Source organism: Pecten maximus, chromosome 10, assembly GCF_902652985.1.
Source record: "Pecten maximus chromosome 10, xPecMax1.1, whole genome shotgun sequence".
NCBI lineage: Eukaryota > Metazoa > Mollusca > Bivalvia > Pectinida > Pectinidae > Pecten > Pecten maximus.
In genome coordinates, this window is record NC_047024.1 from 11,956,052 (window position 1) to 11,967,469 (window position 11,418).

Below are 11,418 nucleotides of genomic sequence, written 5' to 3' on the forward strand. Positions count from 1 at the left end.
GTCTAGAATAGTTCAGAGTAAAACATACACACCATTAAATAAAACTGTTAAACAAAGCAAAACGACGGGCCGAGAACAGAGGAAACAGCAAAACGATGGGCCGAGAACAGAGGAAACAGCAAAACGACGGGCCATGAACGGAACGGAGGACACAACAAAAGGACGGGTCGAGAAAAATGGATACAACAAAACGACGGGCCGGGAACAGAGGACACAGTGAAACGACGGGCCGGGAACAATGGATACAACAAAAGGACGGGCCATGAACGGAGGACACAACAAAAGGACGGGTCGAGAACAATGGATACAACAAAACGACGGGCCGGGAACAATGGAGACAGCAAAACGACGGGCCGGGAACAATGGAAACAGCAAAACGACGTGCCATGAACGGAGGACACAACAAAAGGACGGGTCGAGAACAATGGATACAACAAAACGACGGGCCGGGAACAGAGGACACAACAAAACGACGGGTCGAGAACAGAGGACATAACAAAACGACGGGCCGAGAACAGAGGACACAACAAAACGACGGGCCGAGAACAGAGGACCCAATAACACTACGGGCCAGGAACAGAGGACCCAATAACACTACGGGCCAGGAACAAAGGACCCAATAACACTACGGGCCAGGAACAGAGGACCCAATAACACTACGGGCCAGGAACAGAGGACCCAATAACACTACGGGCCAGGAACAAAGGACCCAATAACACTACGGGCCATGAACAGAGGACCCAATAACACTACGGGCCAGGAACAGAGGACCCAATAACACTACGGGCCAGGAACAGAGGACACAACAAAACGACGGGCCATGAACAGAGGACCCAATAACACTACGGGCCAGGAACAAAGGAGGACACAACAAAACGACGGGCCATGAACAGAGGACACAGCAAAACGAAGTAACACACATGTATATCAGTTAAACCCCAAAAATGACGTGGAGCAGATGTTAACATATCATTCATTATCATGTACATTCCTGGAAGCGACACACAACTATTTTACATGGGTACTCAAGGATATATTTGAAGAGACCAATGAAATTCATAGATTTTCATACAGGTCCAGACATTTGAGGTTTTTACCCCATAAATACAAAAATCGTAGAAATGTTAGTGAAGAGTGTAATGCACATACACCCATAACCCACGTTTGGTTGTTCTAGCTTTTATAGTTTGAGATTTTTACCCCAAGAATGCCAAAAAAAGACTCTACTACCTATGTTACATTTATGATTGAGGTTTTGTTGTCCGACTTTGTCAGAAAGAGAGCTAAACGCAAAACCTTAATATTGTTGACGACGCCGCCGTCATAAAAGCAATACCTATGTGCCGCCTTTCCTAATGTCTCAGAAATAAAAAAAAAATACATTGAAGCCACAAAAACAGAAGTTTTCTTAATGTCTCAGAAACAAAAACTAACTGTATGTCTCAGAAATAATATTAATTCAATGCCTCAGAAATAAAATCTAACTTAATGTCTCAGAAACAGTGTGGTATCGAGGTATGTTATATAGTAAATGTCAAGATGTATCACTGACGGATTGGAATCTTTGGCGTTAAAAGTCCGCATTCTGGAGGATAAATCACATGGAAGATCTTGTTTGCAATAACTTAACGCCAGTTTATCCGAATGTGTTGGATACCGACGTGTAAATAATATAATAATTATAATTTATCGATAAAAACGGGGACAATTATGCGGCGATATATAAAACAAAATACACATGTACAAGTGCCTTGAAAAAGTACAATGATGCATGACGTGTATTGTATTCTGAATACAGTAAAGGTATTTCCCGTAAAATGGGCAACGGCAAATCGTAAGGTCATGCAGGCACCAAGGGGGAACATCATTTAGATATGTACAGAGTACACACATGACTAGATTATACATACCATACAAAAGGTAGCTGTGAATATGAACCCATCAATCAAAAGCGTCATCATATCAAATTTATATTTTCTTTAAAAATCAATGTGATAAAACACTTTCCATATTTGAATTTCAGATTTTGTTCTTGATTAACTGACACTTATTTATAGACATTGCTCAAAGCTGTACATTATACAAATCTGTACAACACCAGAGAGGCGTTATAACGTAGTAATAGTTTGACACTACCTCGTAGGACAATTCAATTAAACATAAACATGCATATTCTCGTAGTACAGCCATGTTTTGCTTTGACATCTGGGGCAGTATGGAAAGCGACGATGGGATGTGTCCTCACAGACATGTCCTTCTATGACAGTAGAGGACTAAAGTTAGACACTGCCAGCAGACTGAGAGAGCACGGCGGAGACCTCAGGTTGACAGCTGAGAACAGACCATGTTTAAAAAGAACAGTTTGGTTGGAATTAATGGCACTTTAAGGCGACCCGCCCTGCATTTATTCTCAAATAATTATATGGCAATCAACAACATTTATCTTGCATACAGATATGTCCATATAAAAAATCATTATCCTCATGTTGGTTATCGAATGTTTTAACTTAATGTCAGATATTATAAATTAGCTGCGTTAATTATAATTAAAACAATAGCTTTGCCGGATATAGACGTAGACACCGCTATTTCATTACACACGAACAGAATACCAAAATCAAATAAACAAGATAATGTATATACATTATAAAACTTTGAAACAACATTAAAGAAAAATGCAAGATTAGGAACTATCGTAGAATTCCACAATGAAAAGTATGACGAAACAATATGCAAGCGCTGCTAAATATTTGTTCATACACATGTACATGTATGTATTATGCACGGTTACAATGTATTAGTGTACAAATGTATACGTATATATGAATTATATAAACGAATTATTTGAAGGTCCTTTTTAATGATACACTGTAGAAACACAACCAAACACTTGCTTGGAAGGAAATGTTGATAGACATTTCGAAAACATCGTTGGTCGCACATGGTAAACGGTTAAAGAAAGGTACAGTATACCGAGCCATTGTGATGAGTACTGATAATAATTCTTTGTTTTCATATGCGTATTCATTAATCTGCCCATACCTTCAGTATTCCAGATGAACACATGTATCTGGATACAGTAATAATTATTTCAGAATGACAGTAAATACACTTTTAATAATGTTGATACTAATGCCGGGTAAGTGATATATGGATGTCATACATTACTGGTGTCCACTATACGCCCACGTCTGGCAGACCATGCCAATCCTGAGCTATCACTCGCCATAACTTTTACCTGTAACTTGCGGACGACATCTGGTGAAGTCAGGTCGCCATACGTCAAGTGACCATAATTGGGGAAGGCTGTTCAACTTGACAGATATATATGTATAGTAATTGTAATCAAAATTTATTCACATATATTTCATTATAACAATAAGAGTACTAAACGAATGCAGTAAAAACGTTAAAATAAGGATACACATATTACCGAATGCAGTATAGGCGATAAAATAAGGATACACATAACAACGAATGCAGTATAGGCGATGAAATAAGGATACACATATTACAAAATGCAGAAACTACAAAGAGGTCACTGCACTTGGCGTGACGTTATAACCACGTGTCGCAATCTTGATTAATAGAACCGAATTGTCAGCATCAAAGGTTTGCGCACCATCTTTCCGACACTAATGTCTACGATACTAATCATACTGAGATCACGACCTGTCCTCTTGACATTAGTCCACACCAGTGTTTCCCAGACCAGCGCATTTTATTAATGGTGTCTATCACAACATCCCGTATACAATGAATTCATTGTACTCATACACATATCTTCTACTTAGCTTTGATCATATTTTCGAATAATGAAGAATTATGTATAAAATCCAACGGCATGAACACACCGAAGAATTTATCAATATACATTTTACTGTAACATTATGAAGTTATTAAAGTACATCAAAGTGACAGAATCGGTTGTATTATATATATGATATTGGTACTTGAAATGAGGAACCTAGAAAGTGATATGATTATATCCGTTGGAACTGATGCTCAGAAAATGTTTCCATTTTCTTTGGTAACAAAAAATATCCACATCTTCACTAATACTTTAGTAGTAGGCTCAATTATGGGGTTAGTACATCTCGCAGTCTATAGCATTTGGTATAGACCTTCCCTTATGGATTAACGCATTTAGACATTTAACAACGCTGAAAAATATGAGGACAAAATAACTAAACAGTATCGGTAAAACAAACAAGAGGCCCATGGACCTTAACGGTCACCTGAGTTTTGAAATATTTCATTTAATTTGATCCTTTTTGGCCCCATAAGCCCAGGGGGTCAGTCAGGGCCAACATGTGCATACCATCAAATTGTCATTTCCTGCTGATAATGTTAACAGTGTGAGAATGAATTCAAACAGAAATTAAACAAATGATAGTCAAAAATTTGATTTCCCTATATAAACTATAGTAAAGTTTACCACCCTTTTCCCAAGGGTCATGAAATTCACACTTTTCGTAATGCAACTTAAGACGCTTCCATCTATGAAGAATATTTGATTCAACCTTATTTGAGTCTTGAGATGAAGTGTTTGAAATTTCAGTTAATTTTTCCCTTTTGGCCCTGCCCATAAGCCTTAGGGGTCAGTGAGGGCCAACCATACCATGAAGCTGTCAACCCATGCTGATAATTTTAACAAAGTTAAAATGAATTCCAATAGAAATCAAACACGATAGTCGAAAATGCTATTTCCCCTCATAAACTAAATATCATCCCATCCCAAGGAGCAAACGTGAGACCCCAGGGTCATGAAATTCACAAATCTGTTAACGCACCTAAGACCCTTCCATATGTGAAGAGTAATGATTCTAGCTTGTTTAATTCTTGAGAGGAAGTTTTTCCCAATATAAACTAAACTTTGCCCCTTCCCCAGGGGGAACGTGGGAATCCATGCTTATGAAATTCATATTTTACGTAAAGGACCTAAAGACTTTTCTATCTGTGAACGGTATTTGATTCTACCATATCTGGGAGAAGATTTTTTGAAATTTCAGTCAATTTGACACTTTTTGGCCCCGCCCTCCAGGCCCATGGGGATGTGGACCATATAATTCACAATTTTAGTTGACATTCAGCCACGGAAGCTTCCTGCCAAATGTCATTGAATTTAAATTTGGTTCAGCGGTTTTGTAGATGTCGAAAATGTAAATTGTAATTGGACGAGCGACGCACGGACAAAAAGACGATAAGAACAGGTCACTGAAAGTATCAAGCCCATAGTGTTTATCCTGTAGAATATTCACTATCCCATTGGTAGATAAATAAATGTAAACTATTCTACACGTTGTGGATTAATTGATCAAGCTAGAGATTAATAATTTCGGTTAATTCAACGATAAATGTGTTACTAATGTACTTTTATTACAACTAACCTTATTCAACTGCATTTGATAGATTTGACGACACCGCAGTACAATAAAATACACGCGATACCTCCGAGGTAAAACGGTAGGTGTGTTAACAATACAATTACCAACGAGGTAGGATGTCAGTAAAGCATTTATATCCTGTCATCAGCAGATCTATATTGGGCTAAAACGTTCCCGAAATAAAGATAATAAAAAACAGGCAATTCTGAGGACGGTTCATGGTTGAGAATTGATGCGAGTTTCAGGCACATATTTCAATACATCATAGTATAGTTTTTATAAAGCTTACATACGATCAGAATATCTTAAATGTACTCTGCCAGTTTATATTAGATACAAGCCCGATAACTTTGCGTTTTAGTGCCTTTGATGTCCTAATACCTACATGCATTTTACATTCCCCGCTATTTCGATTAATCAACATCAGAGTAATGCATGGATACTGGTATATATTGTATTATTTATTTATTTGTGTATTTATTAATTCATTTATTCCATTTTTATTTTTAAAAACATCTCCATTGACCCTCAAACTGCATTCATATAACATTAACAGCATACAGAGTGAGCACCTTCAAACCTTTCCATGGGTTACAACTAAGCTAACTATACGAACACCAAATTCCTACCCGCAAAGAAGTCATTTCAAATAAATACATACATTAAATTTATTTTATCGTTACCTATAGGTCGCGATGAATTAATTGAAGGAACATTTTTGACCCTTGCGTATCTAACATAAAACTTGTGGCTTATGAGACTCCTTGCATATCTAATTAATACCGAGAGTACGAAGATAGGATAGAGAGCATGCTTCTTTTGGGAAACTACCTAGGCATAAGTAAATCTTCACTAACGTGAATATGCAACTTCCATCATACACGAATAATATTTCATTCAATTAATGGACAGTGAGCAGGGATGTGACAACCAAACTGGACAGACGCTAACACACTCCTCAGTACCTGAAGGACACCACACACATAAATCTGTGCATCTCCTTTACAATAAATGCTAGTGTCAAGCAAGATGTATGTATAGGAGTAGCCGAAGTGTCACTTCAGTCACTTCCACATTTACATTTCTCATCATACAAGAATAAAGGTTATTTAATTTGATAAACCGAGAGACTGTTCCTGTCATTTCTCCTAGACAAAAGATATCGTATACCTGTGTGCTTGTTAGGCACATTTAATAGATAAATCTGTGCATTAACTTTTCAGTATATCTTTATGTCAAGCAAACTAATACATTTGCATATAACATTTACATATCTTACTGTTATTTTCGTCAAAATATCTTTTTATTTCTGGTTACCTGTATATTCATTCATAATTATAATTATACATAATATACATGTATATATATATATATGCAGGTGCGGCATTTGAATTTTAGAAATAATAACCTACTTTGTCCTTTTTTTTTAAATCATGACGTGAATGCAGGTGTCATCGGAAAACTGAAAATTGTCGACAAATGTGTTAAAATAACAGTCTTAAATGCAAAGACTATTCTCACTGCCGAAATTAAATCAAGTACTGATCAACTGCTTATTTGTGTATTACATTTCGGTACAGATATCTATTAATTGTCGTTCAGTCCATATCTTTAGATATAGTGAAGAATATAAAGCTGTACATACACATATACTTTCGTTACTATTTTGGATGTCCTTCACCTGCTTTGTTATTTGTTATAATGCATCACTCGAAGGAAATGTGTGCATTTACATACCTCTTCAAAAAGATATGAACACCATATATGCTACTTCACAATACATTGAGAGATGACATGAAATACTAACTAATACTAGATATTGCTACACAAGTGTATAAACATGATCACTGCTCCCACTATGATAGGAATAGAGCTCAATTATTGCAATGTTTGGTCGAAACACGTCGACACAGCACAGCACTGACTGATGCTTTGACTAACAAGGCGTTTTATGCAAAATATCAGTAATATACGACATCAATAATTACATGATGTCTACCGAAGTTACGGACGGATGAGCGAACGAAGGGTAACACCACGTGCCTCCGACTTCCTCGCGTAGGAAGCTTAATAATACATTTTGACAGAAAACATTGATCTGCGATACTAATGCGGGCGACATTAATTACGGTATGGCGTCTGGAGAGTTTTTGTACATTTGTATTAACCACACAAACATTTGGTGGTTATTTTACAAGTTCACGTCATTAATAACGCTATTCGTCATTACTGAGTAAACACGAACCTAAGTGGTCCACAGTAAATGCTCAGATCTAGTACAACCTAATCCTAAATCAAAGGAAATGCTCAGATCTTTTACAACCTTATCCTAAATCAAAGGAAATGCTCAGATCTTTTACAACCTAATCCTAAATCAAAGGAAATGCTCAGATCTTTTACAACCTAATCCTAAATCAAAGGAAATGCTCAGATCTTTTACAACCTTATCCTAAATCATAGGAAATGCTCAGATCTTTTACAACCTTATCCTAAATCAAAGGAAATGCTCAGACTTAGAACAATCTTATCCTAAATCATAAGAAACGCTCATATCTAGAACAACTTAATCCTAAGTCATAGGAAATGCTCAGATCTAGTACAACCTTATCCTAAATCAAAGGAAATGCTCAGACTTAGAACAATCTTATCCTAAATCATAAGAAACGCTCATATCTAGAACAACTTAATCCTAAGTCATAGGAAATGCTCAGATCTAGTACAACCTTATCCTAAATCAAAGGAAATGCTCAGACTTAGAACAATCTTATCCTAAATCATAAGAAACGCTCATATCTAGAACAACTTAATCCTAAGTCATAGGAAATGCTCAGATCTAGTACAACCTTATCCTAAATCAAAGGAAATGCTCAGACTTAGAACAATCTTATCCTAAATCATAAGAAATGTTCAGATCTAGAACAACTTAATCCTAAGTCATAGGAAATGCTCAGATCTAGTACAACCTTATCCTAAATCAAAGGAAATGCTCAGACTTAGAACAATCTTATCCTAAATCATAGGAAACGCTCATATCTAGAACAACTTAATCCTAAGTCATAGGAAATGCTCAGATCTAGTACAACCTTATCCTAAATCAAAGGAAATGCTCAGACTTAGAACAATCTTATCCTAAATCATAAGAAATGTTCAGATCTAGAACAACTTAATCCTAAGTCATAAGAAATGCTCAGATCTAGTACAACCTTATCCTAAATCAAAGGAAATGCTCAGACTTAGAACAATCTTATCCTAAATCATAGGATATGCTCAGATCTAGTAAAACATAATCCTAAATGATAGGAAATGCTCAGATCTAGAACAACCTTATCCTAAATCAAAGGAAATGCTCAGACTTAGAACAATATTATCCTAAATCATAAGATATGCTCAGATCTACATATGTAGTACAACCTAATCCTAAATCTTAGCAAATGCTCAGATCCAGTTCAACCTAATCCTTAACCATAGAAAACCAATCGCTTCAGAGATGACGGACATTTATGAAATAATGCAGTAAATGGGTATATTATACATCAAATAATAAAACAGTAAATGGGTATATTATACATCAAATAATAAAACAAAGGGTTTCGAGAGATGTAGGTTTATAAAGACCATCATGACCACAGGGAACAATTATATTTCCTTGTGCGATATGGAGTCAGACGTGTTCGATGCTTGTTGATATGCATGTTGGTTCCGTTGTCACCAGTAAGTTTTCACTCTAACCCATGTCTGACGTAGATTTACACAGCGGATGTCGTCGATGACACAAAAGACGCTTACCATTCCGGAACACATGGTTCAAAATTATCTGCTCATGCAAATATATATATATTAATGTTCGTATATTGCTCATTTTCATCGATTTTGAGTTAACATTATGGTTCTTGTTGCAAAAGGTAAAAATTAAATACTATGGTTAAGTACATAGTCAAAGCTTGTTTTTTTTAGATATGGTACATCTACTCTGCTTATATAATGCTCGTTTGTAAGATCAGGTTATGGTGAGACAACAACATAAAAACAAAAGATGTCAGCTTAACAATAGTGTGTGTTTATCTTTACCGACTTCTCGGGAAACCATGACGACAAAGAGAGTGCTGGGCATGACACGTGTGTCACCTAACTCTATAGCTCCGACGCCCGTGTCGACCCATACCACGGCGACGCGTCGGGCGAGACGTGACCTCAACACAACATCACCGTAATCCAAGTTTCTGTACATGACAGTTACGATGTTTCCCACAGACATGAATAAATAAATACATACTGCCATTTTATAATCAAAATTAATGTCAATTTGCTTCCCTGAAGGTAGAGTGATTTAGATATTACTCTTTTTATCATTTCCTTTATTAAATTACCTGTGACCATAGGCAGCAGCGATCGTCTAGACAGCTACGAACTACAAGATCCATTAACGTATGACTCATTCATTAGCACCAATGCTGAATAAATAGAAACATTATTATATACGTACAGGAAAAATATTCTCGAAATCCGATAAAAGACCAAAAGGAATTCAGGAAAAGTAACATCTTTATCAGCCACCAAGAAATGGAAGCGAAGCAAAATACCCCAATAAGCGTTTTCCATCAGACTAAATATTCTTCAGCCTCTAATTCATACAGAAGAGAAAAAATATATCGCATCTTCATGCCAGAGAAATAAACATGTTTAAAAAAAAAAATACAACACGAAAACTGCATAGTTATTGCCTTTTATCTGTTATAGTTTTCAAATAATCTCTCGTATTAACATGGGACAGTTGGTTCTGATCAGATATGAGGTATCTGGTCACTTGCTGGCTACGATGATTTTTCACTGGATACTTCTGTTTCCTCCCAAAATAATAATATCTTGGAGCATCCATCCAAGCCAAAAAGGTGTAGTTAATCTAAGCTGGTCTCACTTCCTTCACGAGTTTATAATAGTTGCAAACTCCTTTCTAAAAAGAAACAACTACCATCGATTGAGTATATATGTGCTACCAGGTATTTTCCAATGTGTCCATATTTCCATCCGCATCATCATAGCGTCATGCATAACACTTCATCAGAAACGGTAAAACCAAATCCAGATATTATATTCCATTATTGACAGGTAGTGTGAGTAACAATGTCAAAGTCCATTGCTCAATTGCAAGGACAAACAAATGACACCGCCACCGCCTTCGCAGTTTGTGGTACAACCTTGCTGCAAATAGTGGCTCTATATAAAGTCATTTGGAAACGTGAACATAGGGTTTTAGGTGTTCCTAGAAAGAAAACCCAAAATAAAGATACATTTTCTCTACCGGACTGATGGTATAATTATACAACCGAAACATGTTCGTCTCCAACGCCACTTTTTATACAGGAGTTAGGAAATGAATGTACAGGTCGTTAACATCATCTGGTATGCTGTTTATATAACTATTGCCTTATGAATAGAACATGTTAATGACCTATATCTATCAACTGCCTGGTACGAAATCTCATTAAACCAAAATTACCTGGGAAACTGTCAGCCGATTTCCATATTCATATGGTGAGACATTTCACACCACCTTATTTCTGTCCCAATGTCACATTGTCCTAGGTCAAGACGCCAACATACATATAAACATAAGCATACAATGGCCCGTACTCCACACGTGTTTGACCACGTGCATGTCGACATGTTGTACAGCATGCAGTAGTCACACGCGGCAACACACGACAAATGATACACGTAGACAGGAAACGACGTGACACAATAACATGTAGGTGGTGGACATTATATTGTGAAGCTCTCTATATAGGGACATATACGGAATGTCTACGGATGTTACGCTATTTGTCTTAATTTTAATGTGTAATCTGAAGTGGGTTCAAAGACCTCCATCCTCCTCGCTTAAAATTGAACTATTTCATTATACAATGACAAAGGTCAAAATCAGTAGATTTTTGCTATCGCCTAAATACTATCAACGACTGTACCACAATTGCTGACATTTAGTTCAAATAATCAAATTTTGTCAAACAACAAATTATGTCGATAACAATCC